Source organism: Melanerpes formicivorus, unplaced genomic scaffold (assembly GCF_026170545.1).
Source record: "Melanerpes formicivorus ecotype bairdi unplaced genomic scaffold, bMelFor1.0.p_v2 SCAF_2, whole genome shotgun sequence".
Taxonomy (NCBI): domain Eukaryota; kingdom Metazoa; phylum Chordata; class Aves; order Piciformes; family Picidae; genus Melanerpes; species Melanerpes formicivorus.
In genome coordinates this window covers 31,388,924-31,415,169 of record NW_027142354.1, presented here as the reverse complement: position 1 = coordinate 31,415,169, position 26,246 = coordinate 31,388,924, and the positions used below count along the sequence as shown (strand labels likewise).

The 26,246-nt window shown below is 40.3% G+C and overlaps 1 protein-coding gene across 1 annotated transcript in view; it reads left to right on the top strand.

The window, feature by feature from the left end:
* Positions 1 to 371: 371 nt before the first annotated feature.
* The window catches only part of GREM2 (gremlin 2, DAN family BMP antagonist), a 39,128-nt gene continuing 13,253 nt past the window's right edge, over positions 372 to 26,246 (top strand). The window contains exon 1 of the mRNA XM_068155204.1: positions 372 to 652. The gene's annotated coding sequence lies outside the window, so the exon portion shown is untranslated. The remainder of the gene's footprint in view (positions 653 to 26,246) is intronic.

Below are 26,246 nucleotides of genomic sequence, written 5' to 3'. Positions count from 1 at the left end.
ATATTTAAAAAAAAATGTCCTAAGAACAAATGTGTCTGAGTAATAAGCATGACACAAAATGTCATGAATGCTTAAAGTTGCAGATCCTGTAGGGAGAGAAAGATGCGGAGAGGAGGGCGTTTTGTCAGATCCAAGGCGAGGTGTCCCGGTATAAACAACAGGCTCGGGATTGGACGTCGTGCTAAGGAAGGGAAGGTGGCGGGGAGGAAAAGAAACAAATTTCGAACTGCCCACCAGGTTGCGAGGCCAGAAGCTGGCAGGGAGGAGCGGATCTGCAGGCGAGCGGAGCGTGTGGGGCGGCGGAGGGGAGGCGGGCGGCGGGAGGGCAGGCCGGTGAGAGCTGTTCGGCCACCGGAGCCAATCGAAAGCTGGGGCTTGATCCTCTCCTCGGGCAGTAGCTGCGCGGAGCCAGTGCCGAGCTCCCCTCCGCCGCCGGGAGCCGGCAAAGCCGCCTCGCTCTCTTCGCGCACTGCTCTCCCCCGCTGAGCGCCTATGGGCATCTGCAGCCAGCGAGGGCTTCGCACCACCGCCATCAGCAGCAGCAGCAGCAGCGGCAGCAGAGAGCGACGACCGCCACCCCGATTCATTCCCCCTTGGGATCTATAGCTGGCCGGTCAGAGCGCGCTACAGACCCTTCCCCGCCTCCGTGCAGGTATGGGGCGGTCGGGGGGCGCCTGGCGTCCTGATCCGGCAAGGCTTCCCTTGCGGCCGGTTTGCACCCTTCCTCCTACTCCCCTGCCCTCGTACACTGATCGCCCCTTCGCAAGGCAGCTGTGCGGCTCGCCGGGCGGGCGGCGGACAGGGCCCGCGGGCGCTGTGACAGCACGGGGACGCCCCGTAGAACCTCTGTCCGCCGCAACCCCGCCACGGCACCGCTGGTAGCCCCGTCGCTCCGCACCCGTCGTGGTGACCATCCTGCCCGTCCCCACGCGTGATGCCGCCGGCCACAGCGCTGGCGGCGGCGGTTGTGGACGCCTCGGCGGGCAGTAGCGCGCCCGCGCTGCTCGCCCTTGGGGCGTTCCCGGGAGCACGGAACTAAATAAAGGACAGCCGGCTCCCCTCTCGACTGCGCCTGAGTCGCGGTGCTTTGCCCTAGCAGCCTCGGAAGTTACCTGAATGGCCGAATCCCTTTGGGTTTGAGGCGCGGTGCGCACAACAGTTAAAAAAAAAAAAAAAAAATTCTCCTCGGGTTTAGAACCTGTGCCCCTTTGTACCTTTTTTCTTTGCTTTGGGTTGATAATGATGGTTTGTGATTATGAAACCCCACGAGGGATCAGCTCCAAGCGCAAATAGCATTACTTTGATTCGTGAATTGGAAAAACATATATATGTTTATAGATACACGGGGGTGTTTTTCTGTTTGAGTGTGTGTGTTTGTTTTTTCCGTTGCAAACGAGGATTATAATAATACATGCCCACAGCAGCCTTACAAGGAGCTCCTACTTGACTTTCTGCTAAAGCTAAGGAAATACTTGCACTTCCACAGGTCCACAGAATTGGAATCACAGATCTTATAAAAATTGCAGTGGCGTTTGGCTAAACAACTCTTATTTTTAGCACACTATTGTGAAAGTGGTTATATAACTTTCTGTGGATCTTTGAGGACAAAACTAGCAGCTCATTAATAATAAGTTAAACCCTTATTTTTTTGTTCCTAAAGGAGGAGATATAAACTGAATGGAAGTCCAATGAATAGAGTCAGGAGAACTTCACCCTCATAAATAATTGGGACAGATTTCCTAACGAAGAAGCCCAGATTAAGAATCCCGCAGTCCTGAGAATCACAGAGCAGCAGGTGCAGGACCAATCAGTGGCTGTGCAGAGCCACAATTAGCAAGCTGGTTATCAGACCACTTCAAAGCTATTTCTTGCTAAATCAGGGAAAAATCAACATGACATTAGAATCTTATCTTCTCACTACTGTCAATGGAATACAGATACTGTGTTCCCTTAGGGAATTAGTTTGTTGCTTGAACTCCAAGAAGTACATATAGCCTGAAATACTTGCTTGGTGCTTAGTTCTCAGCATGGCCTTTAGTCATTTATTCCCAAAAGCTGAAGAATAATACCCTAAGATTTTAAAGAAATACCTTGAGAAAATTTTTGAGGAACAGCTAACTGTTTATTACTGAGACCCAGGACATGAGGGTTGTGTGTCAGTATTCAGACTCTGAGCAAGGGACCTCTTTTTCACTTTTGCTGCATGGTTGTCATGAGCTGCCATTATCTAAGGCACACAGTGAAGTCCTAAATTCTAAACATTTGTGCACAGTGCATCTGAAGAGAGCAGGCCACTCTGCTTAATCTCTGTTGTAGAATACATGAGAAGCTTAGCAGGTAGAATTTTGCTTTCTTGCCTCCCTTGCAGCCCAGTGTTGGTGCAGAGCTCTTGTGCACAGGGAGGAGGTACGTCTGGTTTTCTCAGCCTTCCATTGAAGCATGATAAGTAAGTGAAAGATGTGCTAGTGCAAAACATCAGTAAGACCTGTAAAAGAGTGCCACACAAACAAATGCCATTAGCCTAGATTTTGAACTGGTGGATTTAGCTTCTTTTAATCTTTCAAGTAGACTGTGCTGTCATGAAACACGACATTCAATGTGAAATAGGGCAATGGTATGAGAAGTTGAAGAACTAAACTCTTGAGAGTTTTGCTTCTTTCCATAGTTAGCAGGGGAAGGTAAAAACTAATACCTGAATTGTCCACTGAACTATATCAGTGCTTGGTTGCAGTCACTGTTTGTCAATGCTTATGAAAGTGTAAATCATGTAGCTCCTTATCACCCTCTTGTATAATAAATAGTTTAGTCCTGCTGTGGTTTTGCTTGATAAATATGATGTGGTAGATTCCAACTGCTCCGTTTCATAGTTCTATATGCTACTACTAAATTCACGTTGAAATAATTCTAATTCCAGCATCAGGAACTGGTAAATTCCAAAATTTCCCAAATTTATCAAGTAAAATCTACCAATTCTAAATTGTAATTTATCAGTTTCTGACACTGGAGGTAGAATTATTTCAATGAGCTGTGTAGTTTTACTAACACCCGAAGAGTCTCTTCAAAAGTGACGCGAAAAGGTCTTTTCTACTCCACTCTCACAGATGCTCATGGGTGTGGTTGTGCATTTATGTTACTGTTGTGGTTTGTGTCAGGACTGTACGTTTGACGTGAGTCTTCCAGTTGTTCCCACTTACTGCCCATGTCTGTATACCTCATGGTGGGCCAGCTGGATTCCTTTAAGATGAAGATGTGCTTGAGTCATTGCTCGAAATTTAGTCCCTGGGACCAGACCAGGGCTAGCCTGGTTTAAAACCATATGATGTCTTCTGCTCTTAAGTATTTTGTCCTGTGTGTCTGTTCCTGTTGGGCTGTGCTAGCTGCCAACATAGATCTGGTCCATTTGCAGCAGACTAGTGCTGATGCACCTATTGTGCAGTTTGAAGCTAATCCTAATCGTCTTTTCCAGCGGTGTGTGCTATCCCTGCTTCTCGCACCACTGCCTGCACATGTATTACCAAGAAACTCCCATCTCAGAAGGAAAGCACAGACCTACTGTGGCTGCTCTACTTGTATATACCTACACTGAGAAATTCTAAATAAAGATGGCCAATTATTTTTTGATAGTCTGGCATGCAGCCGTGGACTACATTTTGAGTGGGAACATTTGATTACGTAGCCTTGTGCTTGTCTTACTGTGAACACAGCAGTTGTGTTTAGGAAAGGACAACTGGTGCTTCTTCATGGTTGTTTGCCTGTCACTGACTATAGTAGTCCTTTTGCATATAAAAGTTCACAAGGCTGTGTTTACATTCCTCATTGCGTTTGGGAGAGGGCAGGTATGTTGATGTCAGACTTAAGAACTGTCATTTAGAAACGCTGTGTTGTGTTTCCTGGGTGCGGCATTGGTGCTGACTACATTTCCCACAAGACACCAGAATTACCACTTTTGAGAGGGTGTTGCCTGTGGTGGCAGTTCCTGGGTCCCAGCACATGATGGGAAACATGCTCTGGCCCTGGAGTCCAGTTGCCCCGGGCAGGTGGGAATGTGTGATGCCCATAGAGATGTTTAGAAACATCCACTCAAAGCTTCTAATTAAAATCTTAAACCATCTTTTTTCCTGCAGTTTTCACTGTAAAGCAAAAAATGAAAGAATAATTCCATTCTCTGTTGTTTGGTGATCTGGCTGAATTTTTGCAGTTTCATGTTTTTCTTTAATTTACTACTTCTGGGGAAAATTCTTCTAAATAGAAAAATTATTCTGCTAATTATAAATTATTATCCTTTGTATGAAAGCATTTCTAACTAGAAAGTATATTACTGGAGCAATTAGGGATCTGATCCTTCATACTCAGTAAGAGCAGATGATCATCACTGCTGCAGAAATTTGGCTTCTTACTGGTTCTTCAGTTTACACACATTTTCACAGGATGGCTTGTGATGGAAGTCATGGAGCTGCATGTGTATAGCAGAGATCCTCCTTGTTCTGGGTCATTCTGAGTGCTCCAAGACTGCTTTTAGATCATAGAAAATGTTGTGCTATTTGGAACAGCAGGAACTGAAAAAGAAGAGAGCTTTTCCTTCTCAGATGACTCTGTTGCTAGATGTTGTCTGCTTCAAACCTTACTCCAATGCATAGCTACTCTGTGTGAGGGAGTGTAGATTTTAACATGAGTTGCATAGATTATAGCTGTATCACTTGAAAGGCTAGTATGCCTTGTTCTCACTGCATGAAACCATTTATTGGTATTTTTTTAAAGAAGTATTTTGAAGCTTATTTCAGAAAGGGAAACAGCCCATAAGAATCTTTGTCTAGAACGTTAAAACAGAGGTCACTCGATATCTTTCAATATCCAATGTGATACAATCATGGCAACTTCACTTGTAACTTGCCTTTGTCAAAAAGTCATCTTACAGCATCTACTTTTCATATTCTATTTTTTTTTCCCTTTGGGCATAACTATACTTGTCTGTGAGATTCTGCTTTGTTTGTTTGTTTTCCCTTTGTGGTTGTCTACTTAATATCTGTTAGAGTGATAGCAGCATATTTTAGATTATTCATAAAGCTAAGGAGGATTAAATAAGGTCAGTTTTTCAGAGAGGCTACACTGCCATCTATAATTAGTTATCCTCCATACAGAAATAGTCATGCTGCTGTCTTTACTACAAACCTCTTTATAGAAAGGAAAAGGTAAACTTATTTCTCATTCCAAGCTGTTTAAAAGTCATTGTTGTTTAGGAAGTATTTTAAGAATCCATAATTTGTAATGAAACTGAGAGGAGGTTAAAACTATGATACACTGAAATACAAAAAGTCTCATAACGATTTAATTTCTGCCAATTTTGTCTTAAGGAAGTGGGAAAAGTACACTGGGAAGAGAAAATATATTATTTACCCTCCAAATTTCATTTTGAAACCATTTTTTTAATTGAGTGTGATGGGCAATACACAAATACAACACCAGACTGTGGATTTAGCACCAATAAATCTTTAATATTTCCCAAATTTTTAGATTTTCTTAAAATGTGGGAGCACCATTTGTACAGCTCAGAACATGTTGTTGTCCTTGTACTGTAAAAATGCTTGCTTGAGTTGGAAAACTGTATTGAGCTGGTGCTACAAGTGAACTAGCTGCTCTCTTCACTTCTGTGCAGTTTTATTGTGGTTTCCTGCCACGTCTAGTCTATCTTATTTACTCTGCTTAAGTGCTATTATGGTAATGCCAAATACCCTGATATTCTAAATATTCTGCAGTAATGACAACACCAGCAAAAAAACCCCAAAACCACCACCAAAACAAACACCACCAAAAAACCCCAAGAAATCAGCATTGGTAAATTTCTGGCATGAAAGTGCAGGTTTTGTCCGGGTGCAAATCTCAGGCCTAATCTCGTTTCCAGTGAGGCCAAAACACTAGATTGGCTTACAGTTAAGTGAGATACTGACCATAAATCTGGCCAGTGTCTATACAGATAACATCTGGAAAGCTGTCATTTAAAAATATGTGGGAGAGTTTAGGATAAGGGTGTAAATAGTGGGTCAGAGCTTCTATCCAAAAGGAAAACATCCCAGCTCTCAGATGTCAGACATCCTTGCTCCAGGCATGTTTTTTGTTATGATCCATTTATCGTTTGTCAGTTTCTGTTCTGTCAACATAATTTGGAGCTTGGTGTCCTTTGCAAGGAACAAGGGGAGGCTGACAGGCAAAGACAGGGAATATGTGAACATGTTGAATGACTTAGTGGATACATCCAGTAAAGCCTAATATAGAGAAATGGCTGTCACTTCTATTACCATTTAATTTGTTCTCTGTCTGACACCTTTCAGATTATTGTGCACAATGACTTTATTGATTTGGGTCTATGTTCTTCATTAATGAAGCCCATGGAAATTTTTTCTGATGCTTCAGTGAGAAAAGCTTTTGATGAGATATTCTTAACAGTGAGTACTTGCAAATGTAAACAAAGTATCCATACTTTGGGCGCTGTGTCAGTAGGGAAAGATTGTTGATCAGCCTCTTTAGTATTTCCATTCCTTGCTGAAGCTGAGCCTTAAGTAAAGTCATAGCCTAGAACCTGTGATTTCTTAGGGCTGTCTGAGGCTGAAGAGCTGGACTCGGTGATCCTAAAGGTCTTTTCCAACCAAAACAATCCTGTGAAACGATTCTATGATTTAAATATCCCATAAAGTAATTGTTAGGAAAAATATATGGTTTTATTAAGGAGTCAGAGGAGGTATATGGAAATAGCACCATTGTTTGCTATTTTTGTTATATGTACTTTTTTTTTTTCTTATTTGAGTTCTGAAGCAAGCAAGAGAAGTGCACACAGTTGGAAATTGAGCTAGTTTCAGTCGTCTGAGACTGTCTTACTTTCATGAAGTTGTTCAACAGTCCACTCCATGTTATTTTTTTTTCAACCAAGACAAATCCCACCTTTGTCTGACATAAATTTCTCTGAGATGGGGAGAAGTTTTAAATACAAATTGTACCATAATAAATGCCAGTTGGTTTTCTTTAGCCACCTTACTTTTTTTTTTTTTAAGTCATCTGCACTTGATGTTCTTTCTTCCAGAAGAAGAAAAACTCCTTCACAATCCACAGTCTATTGTTTTCTGAATTCTACATCCAAAATGCCAGTTGCTTTATCCTTCAGCTCAGGTAGCCTGCTTCGAACTAGGAAAGTATTTTTATGTCAGCGTTTCAGTAGCTGACCTTAGAAGTACCATACAGGCAAACACTGTTTTCAGTACCTATCAGAAATTGCCAACCTGCTCATTGTAAAAATAGTCACCTTCTTATTTTATTTTTTTCCCCCTCAATATAAAATCAAATCAAACTTAAATTTCTTTGGAAGCGAGTATATTTTGTCATTCCAAGTTGAGCCTAGTTCTTTTCTGGACATCTCTAAGGTTTCTTTAAAAGAAGGATATGATATTACAGTAAGAATGTTACTCTTGTTTGCCAGAGAGCTGTGCTATGTTTACTATAATAAGAATAAAGGAAATCTGAAAGTCAATGCCAGCACAGTGGGAAACTGATAAATACACGTTGTACTCACAGGAGCACTCTGCCCAGTGGTATTAGGAAATTTATCACTATTTATTTAGCAGTTCAGACTTTATCCAACAAACAGACTTGTCCAGACTATGCCAGACATTGAAAGACTTAACAATATGAATGTGATTTATGGAATCTGAACTATTATCCTGGGATAGCCATCTCATGTGGCTTAACGTTGGGACTTTCATACCATGGACTCTCAAAATAAGGAGTTGGTACCTTATGGATCCCATTGCTTTCCTAAGTCTGTGGTTTGATTTCTGGTTAGGTCAACTATTATAGCCACAATCATAAACAGTGATTTTCAGAATCTGAGCAAGCTAGACAAGGGTGTAGCTCTTTGGAAGAGTTATTCTGAAAGAGACAAATGCAGCAGTGGATCCGTATCTGGCAGGGTCTACTGTTGAGAAGCAATGGCTGTCCAGTCTTGTATTTACTAATGTTTGTTTATTTGTGCCTTGGCCAATATTTCAACTAGAGAGTGAATTCTGGAGAAAGAAAAGGGTACTTTCCATTCCTAAGTACATGTTAAGAGGTCGTTTTTAAATGAACACAAATACTGCTTACAGATCAGTAAACAAGAATGAAGTAATTCTGCTATTAAATGCATATAGGAAATTCTTACTGAAATATGAAGAGGGGAATGAATAATCACAATGCAACATATAAGATACTACTGTGTTTCCTTCACCTTGAAAAATGACAAATATCTTGCAAAAGTGGGTAGCCACTGACTGTGTACTTCTAAGCACCATAAAATGCCGGTGGACTATGTGTTGGCAGTTAATAGGAACTGCAGGATAAAGTCACTAATAATTATGGATACTCCTGGTGTGAGCTGTACATGCTGTGTATGGTAATACAATTATTTGATAAATAAGTAGTTAGGGGAATTAGTTAATTTTTAAACTGCCCTCAGCTTTGAATTTTTTTTTTCACTGGAAATGACCTTTCACATCCAGCTGAGTTATCATTTCATAATAGTCCATACCTCTCTATTGTAACCATGGCCATAGTACAGTCCAGTGTGTTATGGAGCCTTTGAGGCTGCCTGTGACCACAGGAATTTTTGCTTTGATTTTAGGAGGTCTGTTCAGAAAGTGCAACTGCAAATGCATAGGTGTGTAGTCTGTACCAAGGGTTTCCTGTCTTAGGGGAGGCTGTTGTGTATCCAGCTCCACTGGCAGTCTGGGCTTCAGGTCATAGAAGGAGGGGGTGAGTTCTGCAGATATCTCCTGGGTAACTTCACCTGCAGTTTGAAGAAATCACTGTCTTGCTTTATAATTAGTTGAAACAGAATACTGACTATCTGAACTTTTCTGATAAGCTTCATACATACAGAGAGGCTGAGAATCAGAGTGCTTACAGTTTGCTCCATTATATACAAATGGTAACTCAAGGCTGCAGCCACTTGCCATTTTATCTCTCCCCTTGGATGCCAGCCCCTTTACTCATATAAATTATATAACTGGATAGCAGACAAATGGGATTGACTTAAGCTGTTACTTGTTCTCAATGTATAAAATACCAAAATTCTACTGTTGTGCTCATTTTGGGTTTTTCCCCACACTGAAATTTAGGTGTATTTGTTGAGAGTATTGAAATGCGTTTGTCATTGTTTTTTATCATAGATTTAGATTTGTCTTTATTAGTTACAGGAGAATGCAAATTTTTTTTATTCTTTTTTATTGTCAGAATAGGTATGAATAGACTTATTGTAATTAAAGAGAGGCTTAGTTTATTAATAAAAGTGAACTATAATTTAAGACACTTCCATTATCAAGTGTTCCAAATGAGATTTTTTTCCCAAAAACAATTGTTGTAGTTTGAGCCCTAACTGGAGTTGAAGAGCTCAGATGATAGCAAATTGATAATTCCTCTCCTGCCCCCTCCTCCCCCTATCCCCCCCCCGCCCCCCCCCCTTTTCCCAGATAAGGAAAAAGGGAAAGAAAAAACAGGGGTAGGGAAAAGGTATGGAGGTGGATATACAAAAGAAGAAGTAATCTGGAGTTGGTTTGGAAGTAGAAGTACATTTTTTAACAAAAAAATAACAGTAACAGGGAGGGTTTGCAAAGGTAAGGGATAAAGATAAATAGGAAAATATGCAAAACCAAGCCTGGATGGCCTTGTATTTCCCTGGATGTTCGTGGATTTGAGTCCTTTAGAGAAGTGTGGATACAGCAGGGAGAGGCCAGGGCTGACCACATAGAAGAATCAGGAGACTGGCTACAAAGAAGGGCAACAAAGCTGGTGAGGGGTTTGGAGCACAGGCCCTATGAGGAGAGGCTGAGCTGAGGTTGCTTAGCCTGGAGAAGAGGAAGCTGAGAGCAGACCTTATTGCTGTCTACAACTACCTAAAGGGAGGTTGTAGCCAGGTGGGGGCTGGTCTCTTCTCCCAGGCAACCAGCACCAGAGCAAGAGGACACAGTCTCAAGCTGCACCAGGGGAGGTTTAGGCTGGATGCTAGGAAGAAGTTCTTCATAGAAAGAGTGATTGGCCATTGGAATGGGCTGCCTGGGGAGGTGGTGGAGTCACCATCACTGGAGGTGTTTAGGAAGAGACTGAATGGGGCACTTGGTGCCGTGATTTAGTTGATTAGATAGTGTTGGATGATAGGTTGGACTCAATGATCTCAGAGGTCTCTTCCAACATGGTTAATTCTATTCTATTCTATTCTATTCTATTCTATTCTATTCTATTCTATTCTATTCTATTCTATTCTGTTCTGTTCTGTTCTGTTCTGTTCTGTTCTGTTCTGTTCTGTTCTGTTCTGTTCTGTTCTGCTGCTGTCCTTTCTAGCAGGTGAGGCAGGAGAAAGAGAGCAAAGGGGCAGCAGTGTCTTCCTTTTTAGAGGCTTGCTGGACAGGAAGGGGGAGTGGAATAGACCACCTTTCACCTGGGGGACCCCTCCTCCTGGGAGGGGGAAACCAAGTCCCTCTCTGTTCACCTGGATCAGGTTTCTTTTATTCTTCAGGGGGGGAGTAAGGCTCTCTCAGCCCTCCACCCAGGATGGGTGTAACCCAGCATACCCCCCAAAATTGTTATTTTTCCTTCAAAAACATTTGAAAACTGATGTGTTCTACCATGACGAAGGATAATGCCTTTGTTTGGGCATTGATTGAACTGTAATTTTTATGCTTCTAGGTGTATGATATGAACTGTTAACATATATAGCAGTTAGTCAGATAGCAATGCTGTTGGGATTTTTTTGGGTGAGAGTTATGCTTCAGTTTTGCTTTTAGATAAATACTGTCTTGATAATTGTAAACCTTTCCTAAATTTTTTCTTGTGGGATTTTTCTTTCATTGCATGATCTCATTTTATTTGATGTGGCAGAACATAATAATCTCTTAAAAGCGCTAATGGTCCAGTGAGTATTCCTGCTTTGTTATGCTCCCTATGGCTGCATTATCGCTTTAGTTAGGCATAGAATTATAGAATGTTAGGGATGGTTGGGACTACAAAAGATCATCTGATCCAACCCCCCTGCAAGAGCAGGATAACCTAGAGCAAGATCACACAGTAATGCATCCACAACCCCCCCTGGGCAGCTTGTTCCAGTGTTCTGTCACCCTCTCAGTGAAAAAAATGTCTCTTTGCGTTTCCATGGAACTTCCTGTGCCTCAACTTCCATCCATTGCCCCTTGTCCTGTCACTGAGCATCACCAAGGAGAGCCTGGCTCCATCATCTTGGCACTCACCCTTTACATATTTATAAACATTAATGAGTGCACCCCTCAGTCTCATCTTCTCCAGGCTAAGACCCCCAGCTCCCTCAGTCTCTCCTTGTAAGGAAGATGTTCCATTTCTATAATCATTTTGTGGCTCTGTGACTCTCTCAAGCAGTTCCCTGACCTTCTTGAACTGAGGGGCCCAGAACTGGTTATAACATTGCAGATGTGCAGATTCAGGCCTCACCAGGACAGAGTAGAGGGGAAGGAGAACCTCTCATGACCTGCTAACCACACCCCTTCTAGTACACCCCAGAATGGCATTGACCTTCTTGGCCACAAGAGCACATTGCTGGCTCGTGGTAAACCATCCATCCACTAGGACTCCCTGGGTCCCTTTCCATTTTATGACTCTCCAACAGGTCAGACCCCAGCCTATACTGATACCTGGGGTTGTTCTTTCCCAGGTGCAAGACTCTTACACTTGCCTTTGTTGAATTTCCTTACATTTCTCCCTGCCCAACTCTCCAGCCTGTCTAAGTCTCACTGAAAGAGAGGTCTAAACTTGTGCTGAAAGAGTCAATTTGCCTCTAGCTCTTCCCCTGGCCACTAGGTTGTTTCTTAATTCTCTTACAGACTTTCTGATGCCCAGTATGTTTAAAATGGTGCACTCAACATTTATTGGAAACTGGCTTAGAAACTGTGCTGTAAATGTTGATATAAATCACAGGATCACAGTGTTGAAACAACACTATTTCATCTGCCTGACAATGTTCATAAGTGCAGGCTCCTTGCATGGTGTCTTGAAAACCATATTAGTACTTGGTTGGCTTTAGTAATCTAGACAGGCTCAGCTGCTAAGTGTGGAAGATCTTTGAAAAAGGTTACTATTTAAGAGACAACCTAAAGATCAGCATTCCCAAATTATCTGAACAATGAGATAGGCTAATAAGGGTGGAAAGACACTGGAACAAGTTACCCAGAGAAGCTCTGTATGTCCCATCATTGGAAGTGTTCAAGGTCAGGTTTGACATGGCTTTGAGCAACCTGATCTATTGGAACATGTCCCTGCCAATAGCAGGGACAAAAGCAGCTGGACTGGATGATTTTTAAAGATCCTTTCTGATGGAAGCCATTCTGTGGTTCTATGATTGTATAATGGTGTCATTGTTTGAACAGCACCTTATGGGTTGCTTTAAAGGCTGTAAAAACTGTTTCTGTCAGTGAGCACTTTATAGTTAAAAAAAAAGAATAAAGGGTCAAATGCTACTATTATAAAACTTCTTATTGCGGTGTCGTACATGTGTACGTAAACAAATACAAATAGTATGTAAAAGAGCTAGCCATGACCTTATGTGTACTGCAGAGCTGTTGTGGTTTAACCCCAGCCTCCAACTAAGCACCAAGCAGCTGCTCACTTGCTCCTCTCTGGTGGTCTGGGAAAGAGAATCAAAGGAGTAGAAGTGAGAACACTTGTGGGTTGGGATAAAGACAGTTTAACAGGTAAAACAAAAGCTGTGCACACAAGCATAGCAAAACAAGGAATTTATTCACAATTTTCCATGGGCAGGCAGGTGTTCATCCATCTCCAGGAAAGCAGGGTTCCATTGTATGTAACAGTTATTTGGGAAGACAAACACTATCACTTCTAATGTCCTCCTTCTTCCTTCTTCTTCCCCCAGCTTTATATACATCTTTGGTCAGTTGGTGTCAGCTGTCCTGGCTGCATCTGCTTGCAGCTGCTTCTGCACCCCAGCCTACTTGCTGGTGGGGTGGTGTGAGAAGCAGAAATGGCCTTGACTCTCTGCAAGCACTGCTCAGCTCATCCCTGAATTGTCAACTGTTTCCAGCACAAATCCCAAAGGTAGCCCCGTAGTAGTTACTATGAAGAAAATTAACTCTATCCCAGCCAAAATCAGCATAAAAGCTCAGAAGGATGTGAATTATAACACACGTTTACACACATGGGATTCAATTAATTCCTGCACAGAGGAATGGAAAAGTGTATTGCTTCAAGACAATGCAAAAATACTTCTATAGTTTAAAAAACCTGGCATATTAACCATACCTTCATTACAGTGGGAGTTCATGCCCTTGGTGTATTACTCTGCTGTCTTCATGATTTGACATTTCTAACCTGTGACATTCAAAGCTTTTATCTGTGATTTACACAATGTCATCCATAACTTTTTTTTCCCTTTCTTTTGGAAAAGAAAGGAACAACAACAGCAGCTAATTGCCCTTATTCCATTCTCTTTTGAAGGAGCACATATACAGGTTGGACTTGATGATCTTTGAGGTCTTTTCCAACCTTATTGATTCTATGATTCTATTCTATATAAACCCAAGTACTGTAAAGTAGGGAAGAGAGGATTAGCTTCTGCTGAACTGATTTATTTCATACATAACTTGTCTAGAATGTTTCAGTTAAAACTTTTTACACTGGATGATTTTGGAGTTACTTGTGAGTTGACATTATATTTAGATGGTAGCTTTCAAAATGGTTATATTAATGCTTAGATTTTATGACAAAATTCACATGATTAAATTCTGTAATTATTCCACCCTTTTTTTTTTTTGTGACTTCAAATTAGAGTTAAGACTAGTTTCTTTAAGATACAGTTAGACTATCAAACATCTGTCCACTAAAGAGTTGACATTAGCACTGCTAAACTTCATTCTTTAAGAGTCACCTTTCAGCTCTAATTCTAGAGTGGCACAAATATTTTTCCAAAGTCTCAGTAATCTGAAATATCTGGGAAACCTCAGAGGATCCAGTTTTTCAAGAAGTTAGGAAAAATTAAGGGATGTTTATTTACAGTCTGCATTTCAGAATATACAGCTGCTCTTTGCACATTTTAGGAGGATTCATAATTTCTTGTAGTTAAATAGAATGTTTTAAACATCATAAGCAAAATTTTCAGAGTTTGTAGGACAGATACCACACCATGCTAGGAATATATATGAGAATTTGACAAGTATATTAAAGAAGAAAATCCAAACAGAAAAATGCTTTGCAAGTATTCACTGCGTGTTAACTCTTAACAAGTGAAATGGCTTATTCACTATTGACTTATCTTTGACAGAGGATTTACTTTGTACTGTTTAGTCATCTTCACGCTATGTTGGGATAGAAGTCTCTCCAAATCATCTTATGGCATGCAACTTCTTTTTCCCTGATAGAAAGTTGTAGTTAAAGGTCAGGGTAGGGAACAGGCAGTGGAAAAGGGAGAAAGACAAAAGCTGGCACGTTTCTGAATCTGTGTAGGCAAAGAGGAGGGATATACAATTGTAGTTTTTACTTGCTCCTGTTTATTGGGCTGCTCTCCAGCTAGGGTTGTGGGGAGAGACAGGCTAAATATTTAGCCTTTTTTTTTCCCTTTCACTGTTTTTTGCTCATAGGATTGTGTTATTTTGCCCCACAGAAAAATAATGAATCAAGAACCACCATGACATTGCACTCAGCCAGGGTCACCTCATATCAGTTTATCCTTTACTTACATATAATATGCCTGTTAGCTCAGTCTTGTGTGTGTGTGTATATATATATATATATATTTATATGACTTGCAACAAAACCTTGACATATGCATAAGTTAATGAAAGGAGCATTTTGCTTCTATTCTAGATATTTCAGTATCATCTCTGAGTAACTTAAGAAGAATCTAAATGTATCAGGCCCTTCTGGCACTGCTTAGATATGTGGAGGGTAAAAGTAGCCTTTGCCTTCTTCCCTTCCACTTATTTTCACTATGCAGAAGACTAGCCTATTATGAAGGTCAAATGAATTCTACAAATAACAATGTCTGGAGAGCTAGTTTGGGAACATGGAGCCATGAACTTGTTTCATGTTGGGCAATTCTACTTAAACCTGTATCTTGGAGCAATTAAACCTGTATCTTGGAGCAATTAGACTTTCCTCTGCTTAGGTTAACAAAGACTAAGAAGTTTGCAGGATCCTCACTCAGTATGTGAGGCCATGAAGATAAATTAGTCTGACAGAGTCTGGACTTGAAAAGCCTTGCAGAGAAGCAGGAGACTAATAGCTAAAGTAAACTGTTTTGTGGTAACATGCATGTTTGACTTCCAAAGAAATTGAAGTGCTCTGTGAACTGAACTGCAAAGTGTTATGGGAGTGCAAGTCCTGAGTTTCCAAAGCAGCTGCTTTTGAACATGGAACTGGCATCGGTAATTTCCATAATTACAGCAAACACCTTCACTGTTTGTGCTATGAATAGGAAGAGTTTGTGGATTAGGCTGATGGTGTACCTAAGTCCATGTGCTGAGGTGTACAATTATTAAACTGCAGATAATATTGAAGAAATGAGTGTTTCCAAAACCCTATCTCTCATGAGTGGAGGCTCTCACAGAAGTGTTGTGGGAAAAAAAGTGGAAGAAAAAGAATCCAGAAATGGTGCAAAATGATGCTTAATGCACCATATTTGAAGATATCTGCTGAGATTTTGCCTCTGTAAAGAAAAGGTGCAACTGAAGGCTGGGTAGGATAACTGTAAGGGTTCCCTGCATAGGTTAAATTACACTCTTGAACTAAAGGTGATAAAATCCTTAGAGCTATAAGAAGATGTAATTAGATCCAAAGTACAGCTTGGCACGTTACCCCCCTCCCCTCTACTGTCAGACCCATTACATATGGAATGGCCTGTAGTACCAGTAGTCAGAATGTCACAGTTCAGAGCTGGTGAGCCTTTCAGAGGCTGTTGGGATTTACGAGAACTTTTGAGCATCATTGAATGGAATTTTACTTCAAGATGAGAAAGTTATGTACAGAACCAATTTTACAAGTCCAAAGTTCAGCTGGGAGCTGTGCATGCAAAAGCAACACAGATACCAAATTCATTCTTGATACTGTATGACCATTGCATGAGGGGCTCTTCTTCGCGTAAATGATTTGCCTGGTACTGCCAACTGTCAGTAAATAGGTCCTTCTAGCCAGGAAATTGTACCAGACAAGACACTTGTGTTACAAAGCCTACGATTAATGCTCATACTGTGGGAAAGTTACCATTAGCTTTAGAAAAAGTTAGTTGTCTCCACTGCTGAAACTGAATTTAATGACTTCAGATGGTCTGACATTTCTGAAATAAACCTTGATCATATCTGATTTTGTTTCTAACCAGGAGAGTAAAGCAATGGGGTATGGCATGATTCCGATTACACTTCCATATTTCTCGCTTCAGAATACATGGCAGTCATGCAAGGACGTCCTAATTTCTTTACATTTTGCCTGCACAAAAAGTTGTATTACAGCTCTTTCTCCCTCTTCCCCTATGTCAATATTTTACTCACAAAGGCCTTTCATTGAGTTCTTACTTGATACCAGTACCTAAGGTTAAGGAAAAAAAGAACATTAGGAGCTAATTAACTGTGGTGTGTTATGCTTAATAATAGTAGGCTCAAACTTAGAAAGGCCCTTCTTGGATGTCCCTTGTGAGCCTGCTGGGCAGCTCTGCTAAATCACGAAAGTAAGAAAAGGCAGAAAGGTTGGGGTTGCCATTGTCTGACAGAACTTTGCTGGCCTGGACATGTTAAAAAAGAATGATACAGTTCTGCTTTACAGACACTTTTGAGGAATACCTTTTTACCCATAGTTTTTAGAAATGGTTCAGATACTGGTATTCTTGTCAAACCAAGAACTCCTGTAGCCTAGATTAGGACTAACTAGGCTGGGTTTATTTGGTGTAATACACTAGGCAGAAACAGACATTTGCAGAGGTTTCTCATTCCTCATCCCTTTGTCTCCTGTTATAGCTAGATGAAGTTTAATTAATTAAAAGTAAAATACAATGTTGAATATGCAAAATAACTAATGAAGAAGCATTATACTAAGTACAAGTGAAAAATAATTTGTACTGGAATTACAAGATATTCCTAGAACCTAAGTGTCATTAATCTATTGTTTTAAATTACTTCTGGGTAAACATTTCTGTCTTTTTTCATCTGTCTGCTGTGACAATAATTTTTCTTTAAGTGTTTGCTGATTACTCCAGACTGATTGTACAATTATTGGCTCCATTTCATTCACATATTTTTTTTCTAGTCACTTTAATAAAGTATTTATCAGGTAAATGCTCTGAATTAATTTTTTAATGCATATTTGCACACAGTCCTTCCTCTGTACTTCCCCCCCCCCCCCCCCCAAGCTTGCAGGAAACAGTGAAAAGGTGTTGGTAGAAAGCAATGCAATATTGTCTAGCATGTGAAAGCCTTACAGCTTCTTCTCATCTCCTCTACTAATCTCTTTCAGGATTCTGTCTTGTATTAAACTTTCCTTTTATTTCAGTCTTATGGCAATTACTTGGCAATAAGTGATGTACTCGTTATTAGAGTCTGAACATACCCATCTGATCAGTGCATTGCAGTGGGTTACAAGACAGTATAAATGCAGTATTGCCCTAAAGAACATACCAGAGTAACTGGCCTCTCTTGGGAATAGCAGCACTAGGAGATACTGTAGTATAGTTACTAAATAACATTAAATAGATAGCATCAAGAGTAAATAATAGTAAACAAATAACCAGTATTGGTGTTTTAAGTTGCTGTTAGGTGAATGACTTTTCCCTAACTTTTAGGCAACCACACACAACAATACCACCCCACTCTTTCATGTAATCAGAAATATTCAACTATATCTAGGTAGGGGAGCAGTTTCTCACAGGGAAGAGGCTGAGGAGATGCTTTTACTTTGTACATTAATCTTAGGCAATTAACATCAGCAAGTAAACCAAGTTTCAAAACTTGTATTGATTTGGGGAAGATAAAGCAGATTGGAAACTGGAATTTTATTCCAGTGTGCATTCAGTTTCTGTTTGAGGGCAATTTAATTTATTTTTTTATTTGTTGTGCTTTGTGGGAAAGGGACAATTGGACAGTGGATACATCTTCACAGGGTATTGCTTTGCTTGTAGGACAAATACCATAACTTTACGATGACAGCTGTTGATGAACGATTCCACACCTGTTAATTACAGATGTTACAAACAGAGAGGAATTCAGGTGTTTACTATCACGAGGACAGTATAGATGTTTTAGTCTGTGCAAACCTCAGCAGTTTACCTTAGGTCTTTGTTGTTTCTGGGTCTGTTCTGCCATTCAGTTGCTAGTGGTGGATTTTCATTGCACCATCAGCCAGTGCAGCAGCACTGTCACCCACCATCTAGCTGAATTTGTCTGTCACTCTGGCTGTGAAGGGACCAGAAGAAAAAAAGCATGGTGTTAGCATGATACAATATTGTCTGCTAACACTGGATATTTAAGGAGGTTTGAATTCTCTGCCTTGAAATCTGTCCTCAAAGGTGGTTTAAAAATGTGCCCAAGTTAGCCTTATGTGGAAAACTGTGTGCATGTTTTATAGGTATTTAAATATGTTTCAGGAACCTAATGTATTTTCTAATGATTTATAAAAGATATAAATCTTCTTCAACAAATAAGTTAGGCAGTGTTTCCTCTAAATAACTTAAATTTTGGAAAAGCCAGTACATTATGCAGAATTAGTCTTGGCCTCCTGCCCACAGAGGAGCATTAAACAGATGTGTTCTGCCTACAGCAAAAGAAATCAAACTTAGTCATTAATCCTGAAAGCATCTGATAGTATCTGTGTTATAAACCTGATAGGTTCACAGCAGATTGCGGAGTGTTAAACATGAGGCTGGCTTTGAGTAGCAGTTCAGTGACCCTGTAGCAAATTTACCTTAAGCTGTGCTGCAAAAAAAGTCTGGTAATTTTCTTGTGATAGCGAGCACAAAACCTAAAACCCTAGGAAGATAAGAAGAGAGATGACAGAAAACCAGGCCAAAAACTATTGCAAAGATGGTTCTTTGGAGGCCAATAATTGTTCCATGTGATATATACATATATACGTTTACTTAAGAGGGAAGTAAAAGGAATCTGAGAAGTCACCTGACTAATCTCTTGCTTTTTAGGATCCGCCTGTGGCAGATGTGATTTTTTTTTTTTCTTTTGCACCACTGTCTTCTTAATAATTCTGATAAGTCTACAAACTTAGACAAATGAATTCCACTATCTCAATATATATATATATCACAGTGCTTGCTGATAGGAGTATTATCTGTATTCTCCTTTGCTGACATTATTGTATTTGCATTCATGAAGAGTAAAGACATACTGGTTCACTTTTTGCAATAAACTTTTATGCATTTGAAAAATACCAACATCAGTCCTCTGGCCTTTTCTGCTTTGTATTGTGATTTCTATAATCTTGCCATATTCAGTTGTAGTTTTTGTGCATGTAAATGTTCTTGGTTTTCTTCCTTGCCTCCCCTCTAGAAATCTTTGTGGCTTTTTTGAAGCATGGTGCCCAGAATTGGCTCATAAGCTACTTCTTTCCGTTGTGTAGTTCTGCAGCTATATTTTCAAATCCAAAACCAGAACCTTGATTTGTCCTTAGTGTCCTCAGTGTTCCATCAACAAGGTGTGTTGGGCGTAGATCTGCTGATAGATTTTTGTAATTTTTTTTTTTAGATTTACATGCATATTGAGTTAGCTTTTAGATTATTTTTTTTTCCCCCAGTTTCCAGGTGCTGATGAATCTCTTGTCTTAGTGTGGAACACATTCATACGGAAGGATTACTGTGGTGACCATTGTGAGAGACATCAGCACATAGAAACAAAATACAATTCAGGGGGGAGGATGACAACAGGGGGTGATGTGTATGGAAGCTGATTTATCAAAAAGTGAAGTACAAAGCCTAAGCCTTCCTTTAAGAGAAATAAATATTGCTTGAGTCAGTTTATTAAAAGTAAGAGTTATACATTGGAGGTGGCAGACAGCTTGCCATGTTTAAATGCCATCTGATCCAATCTGCAAAATTATCCAACCTTGGTATAATTTCCATCTCTTCATTTTAATTACAAGTTGGTAGGGTGTGTTCCCTGATGCTTTTGGCTTGCTAGTGTGTAGGGTATGTTATCATGCTTTTTGTTTAAGGTCTGGTAACTTCAATGCAATTAAAGAAGCCAATTAAGCATTTGCTTAATTGCTACAATGTTAGTTTAAATCTGTTCTCTCTTAACCAGAGTCCTAATTACCTGAATATTGTGAACTCATACCTGAATGAGAGCTTTGTCCTGTCTATTGACCATTAGGCAGCTGAAGTTAACTGGAAGACATTCTCCCATGTGGTACTCAAAATCATCTGGGCTTTTGGAGAATGAAGATGACTTCATTCAGTAACTTGGGAGAAGCTTAGTACACAGGTTCTGCGCAGAAGCCTAAGACCTTTCGATGCCTAGTCACTTTGGTGTTTATCACTTTGACTAAGTGCTCTTTAGCATTGAAGGATTCATCTTAGACCGTGTCTGCTTAGATGCTGTTTCAGCTTTCTGCTGAATGAATGCTTTTGGAAACTTTTGTCTCCTGTTTTGCTTGTTGAAGTGCTAGAATCATCACACCATTTCTTACCATATCATACACACAACTTACACTTTAGCCTAATGAAGGGAAAAATCCATGTGAAGTCAATAACCGGAACAAGTGGCCAACTTTTGTTACAGTTCTGGTACTTCTGGTGCTCTGAAAGGGAAGTTGAACAAATATTTGCATTCAAATTGAGCTATACCTTCTGACAGTTTTTTCCAGGTTATTAACCAACAGATTGGTTCTGTCTCATTAGCATTTTCGTCTCACCTGTTACCTGGAAAGATAATGGAAAACTATTTCCTTCACCTGCTTTCACCAAACCATATTACTTACTTGTTTGTTTGTCCTTAAATTCAGGTTTGCTTAATTATGCATTTGGCTAATTGCATGGGTACTTAGCATCTTCACAGAAAGGAAGAAAATCTATTTTGAAACAGCTGTTAATGGTAAAGAAGCATGGAGAATCCAGCAAGGGCAGGTGGTTAGGACAGAAGGGGTGAGTAACGTATGACTAGTGGAGAAAGAGTGAAACAGAAGGCATCAGTGCTTCATATATCATGTAGATTATTCCAGTGCAGCCTAACTAGTGGTTGTGTTTAATCACTTAAAACCCCAAATCCTTCGTGGTAGAAACCTTTGCACTTACAAGGCAAGATACTCAAAAAGTCAGACAGTAGGATGAAGCACTTAGGAGTACATTTTCATGGTTGTTTTTCCATGTTTAATATTTACTTTTGCACTACAGTTGCAGAGCACATTTTCAAGATAAGATAAAAGATCCTCTTTTCAAGCACCCCATATCCATTGAGGACTTGAGATAAATGGTGCATACCACTTTTGGAAATCAAGTCATAAGAATGAGCTGTAATGTTTTATATGCTTGCAAAAATCGAGTCTATGTGTTTAGAGCAGAATGAGGTGGAAAGTTGGTTGCCTCAACAGATGTAGAGAGAATGAGGTAGGGAGTTGGTTGCCTCATCACTTGTGCCTGTTGCCTGTTTGAATATTCTACATTGATCTGCTGGCTTCCAGTGGCCACTGTGGAGGAGTAAGCATATCCCATAGGGTCTATCTCTGATGTGCATATAGAAACCTATTGGATGCCCTTGGGCATCACAATTTTGTATTTTTTAAAAAGTCATTATTATTATCATCATCATTATCAATTCCCTCTCAGCACTGTGGTATGGACTGTGATCCTAATACCAAGCCATTTAGAAATAAGGTCCATGCATCTTATATAGGAAGCAAACCCATGCAGTTCTGTCACTCAACACCAACTTATCAGCCACGCCTTTCCACTTACATTAGCCTCCTCCACCCTGAAACAGGTAAGTTGGGTGACAATGTTCCCAGGCCCCAGTTTTGAAGGAGTATCAGGGTGTGGCTTTGCAGCTGGTAGAAGGCAGCCTGCTTATAGGCTGGCACTGGCAGGGCAAAGCAGCCCAGTGTTGGCACAGGGGCCCCAGCAGCATTACTGATCCTGCAGGCAGCTGGAGAGCTGGCCTGCAAAACAAAAAAAAACCTTTTCGGCTGGATCAGCAAACTCTTCTTGCTGACCATGTGGCTGCATGGTTGTTAGTGCTGGCACAGAATGACCAAGGAGTGTGTGGGTCAGTGTGTGCATGCATGCTTTGATGTTGGGCTGGGGAAAGTTGGTGCTAGTGGGGGCCAGGAGCTGGGGGACTATGGCTGAGAGTTTAAATGAATCAAACTGCACCATGGACTAGGTGACAGCACATGAGATTTATCTCAGAGGAGAATGGGTTGCAATTAGAAATATATCCAGCTGACATTAATTGTTGCTTTGGTTATTTCTCAAGATACAGGGTTTTCTCCATGCCATTGCCTTACCTAAACAAGCAGTTGCACTATTCTGCAGTGAGTATGTATAACTGGAATATATATTTGAACCCACATACTGCAGTATTCTTATCAGAATATAAAATTGAGAGAAAGGCATAGGTTTTAATTCTTTTGATGAGTGACTCTTTTCATTTGGATTAAAAAACATAGTTCAAATGACCTTCTCCAATATGTTGGTGAAGATGATAAAATCGAGGGAACTCAAATAAGGTCCTCACCCTCGACAGCGAAGCTTAATCACAGAAAATAGTGTTGGGTATGGTATTATAATTTCCTTCAAGGTCCAGGAATATTACGTATATGTGAGTCAAATTAACCCAAATTCACATGGGTATTGAAACTCTGAGCTTATGTTCATAAATGAGAAAGATCTTCTTGATAATTGCAAGAAAGATAAGTATCATGCTCAATTGATTAAATTTTTGAATGACTGGTAGTAATTAGTGCTGTTCATCTTCTATTGAGTGGTGTTGGCTGGGTGTATGTGGCTCCCAAGCTTTGTCTTCTTTCTGTGTGAATGACAGCAGACAGCATTGCCACCTACCCAGTCAGTTGTATGCACTGTGCAGACGCACCAGTATGTAGATTCATAAGCAATGTCACAGCCTGAAATGAAACTGGAGGCTTTGTAGGTGTGGGAACGGGAATTTTCTGAATGGCTCATGCTGATTTAAGTGACGTGTATGTCCCTATCACATATTTCTAAAGTTTCTCTAAATCTCATCTCTGATTTCTCTTAGATGCTTTGCCCTGGATTTGGCAAGCAGCTTTAAACAAGTAATATCTATTTTTATAGGGGGGTGGAGTATACTCATAGAGAGGACCTTGTTAAAACCATGGTATCTAGATGAGTTCTTTTTTTCCTCTGTACATCCCCTCAGTAGCTTGTGTTTTGGGGTCTGTTTCTATAAATTCACATGCATCCTCTCTTGCTTCCTGTCCTGTTTGTCTGCAGTGCCATTGCATAGTCTGCCTAAACCATATCGTTTAATGATTTAATTCCCACTCCTCTTTTTCTTTTTCAGATAAGCTTAAGAGTCCTCCCCTTCAGCCTTAGAGCAAATCTGTAGATATGAAATAGTGTACTTGCTCTGATGTAGCCTTTTATGTCATTCATATTGTAAAACAGGACTTTGATTTTAGGGGTGGGAAGTGAGAAGAAGAACCACAAATGTGTTCTGTGTTTTTAACAAGCAGAGTTTTGCCAAGTGGCAATTAGTACACCTCAGTGTTTGTGCCATTTAGGAGCTTCTTAGGGTCCTCTAAGAAAAACAGGTTTTGCAGGGTTAGCAGATTTTCAGACAGGTGAGATACTTTCAGCTTGATCTTTACTAGGTGCATTTTTAGTAGTGTATTTCCTAATTGTTGCTCTCTTTCTAATTGACTCTGACATCATCCTTGTTGTTATGCTGCCTAAATCACTGGTCTGAGCTGTATGGAACTCTCTACTATTTTGTGCTGGAGAAAAATTACAGAAGCTGAAATAATCACTCAAAGCAAAAACTGTTGTTCTGAAACTAAGGGAAGAGAGGAAGCACAGTCATGTTTTGCTAAGCCAAATTCTTTACTGAGCCTCCTTTCAAAACACAAGCATAAAAAATCCCATGAGGCTGTGGTTATCCTTGACTCATTAAGGACCATCATGCTGCAGGAATTGTGGTAACTGGCCCCAAGGGTTCAGATTTGAAACTTTTTTTTTTTTTGCTGTGTCTGTCCACACAGCGGGCATGAAAGTTTCCAGGAGAAGTCTTAGCTAGTATTCAACTCTGTAGTCATGTCAAAAACGAAGCTGTCATAGCCACTTTGCCTGGACAAGTCATTACTCTCAATCAAGTCAAGCATTGATACCAAATAGAGTTGTGGTATCTTTGCCCTTCTATGTAGTAACAAGAGGTCATCAAGGATTAACAGAAGTGTCATCTCTCACCTCCAGATTCAAGGAATGGCTTATTAAGTCAGAGCTGGGAAGGGGCCTTGAATAGACCTGGAAAAGAAATGGAGCTTGCCATCTCACACTGAAATTTATAGCTGGATGTTGGCTAACTTTTTTTGAGATACCTCCTGATATTTCTGAGAAGAGCTTTCTGAAATAGCCAAAGAGAATAATCTTCAGATTTTTTTTTTTTACTTGCTGTCTACATCTACAGAGCATGAAAACATGAGTAATGGAAAAATATTCAAACCTCAACCGTAGTGACACAGTATGAATGGCTTATGACCTAACATCATAAAAATTCAAGGTCACATTAAGTTATTAAAGAGCCTGTAGGTGCTGTTTATCTTCTGCTTGTGTTTATGTGAAAAGGGTCTCCAGTTACTACCAACCAAAAGAAAATCCCTGGGCCCTAAGTCCTCAAATTGGAATCCTTCCATTCTTCAACACTTAAAAATGATAAATGCAACTGAGGTTTCATGACTACGAATGATCCTGAAATTGCCTACAGAAAGGGAGCTCTGGCTCTTTTCTGTGGATTTCTGAGAAGAAGTGATTGGTAATTGCCTCTATAGGCTTCTTCTCTTTTTCTGTAAGAGGGGAAAATCCTCCCTGCCATTGCTGAAATGTATGGACTCATTCCACTCCAAAGTGCACCAGTATGATGTGTGATTCCTTGTCACTTCTCTTTCTGGGTGTTAAAATTGGATTGGTCCATCAAACTGAAGGTTGAACTTTCAGATCTTGGTCAGTTCATCTGTTTGTCATGCATCACTTCATTTCCCAAATCTTGTATTTGAATGTCAGCTGAGCTCTGAGACTTCATTAGCTCCACAGTTTAAATCATTGTTAAAACTACCAAATGAAAGCCTCACCTTTCGAACAGTGACAAGCTACTTCTTAAACGCCCATTGTTAGCTTTGCCTTTGATTTACTAGTCTGGTGGCACACTACTGAATCTCCTTTCATTCTGTGAAGAGAACCTGAAGAAACCAGCTTGTGTGTTTTTAATTATGTGTTTGTTCAGCCCTCTGAGGATGTCAGGAGCTGTGAACAGTAAATGCCAAGTGATTGCCAGGAAGAAAGCTGCTGACTGCAGTGCATCGTATACACAATCCTTCTGTGTAACTGCCACTGCCTTGCCATGCACATACCGACAATATCTGATTTTGATTATAGTCTCTCCTCTGAAGATAGTGCTGTCTCGGGTTCTCCTGCAGACATAGTCTTGGTCAAGTGGAAACATAAGCAGCGGTGTAGTCAAGGGCAAAGTCAGTCTCCCCCAGATTCCAGCCTGTTGACTCTTTTTTTCTTTTCCTCATTTGAAGTGAACTGCAAGGCTAACAATCCTCCTTCAAATGATCATAACTTGCTGTATTATGTTAGTCTAGACAAAGGAAGTCAAATTAATTAGCAGAAAGACTGCAAATGTGCTGTGTAGGAGGACCTGTCATTAAAGTACCTCAGCCAGGCTCCTGTGGCTTGGTATGCATTCAGAATGATAGCTCTGGTCATCCTCTCAGCAGAAGAGAAATAGAATAATACTAGGCTTCAATTAGAGATTGAACTATAATTCAGTCATGGACAAGGACAGGGGGAGGTGAGTAGGAAGATTGCAGTTCTGCAAAGCCAAGGTCATAAAACAGAAAATCCCAGTTTATGTGTGGCAACAGATCCTTCTGTGATTGAATTACAGCTTTCATATGCAATAATGGACAGAATCTGTAAACCAGAATACAGACAGAACAAATATTTACATTCTTTAGGCAACGGTGGAAGGAGAATCACCAAGCAGAGCATGAATCAAAATCACAAGAAC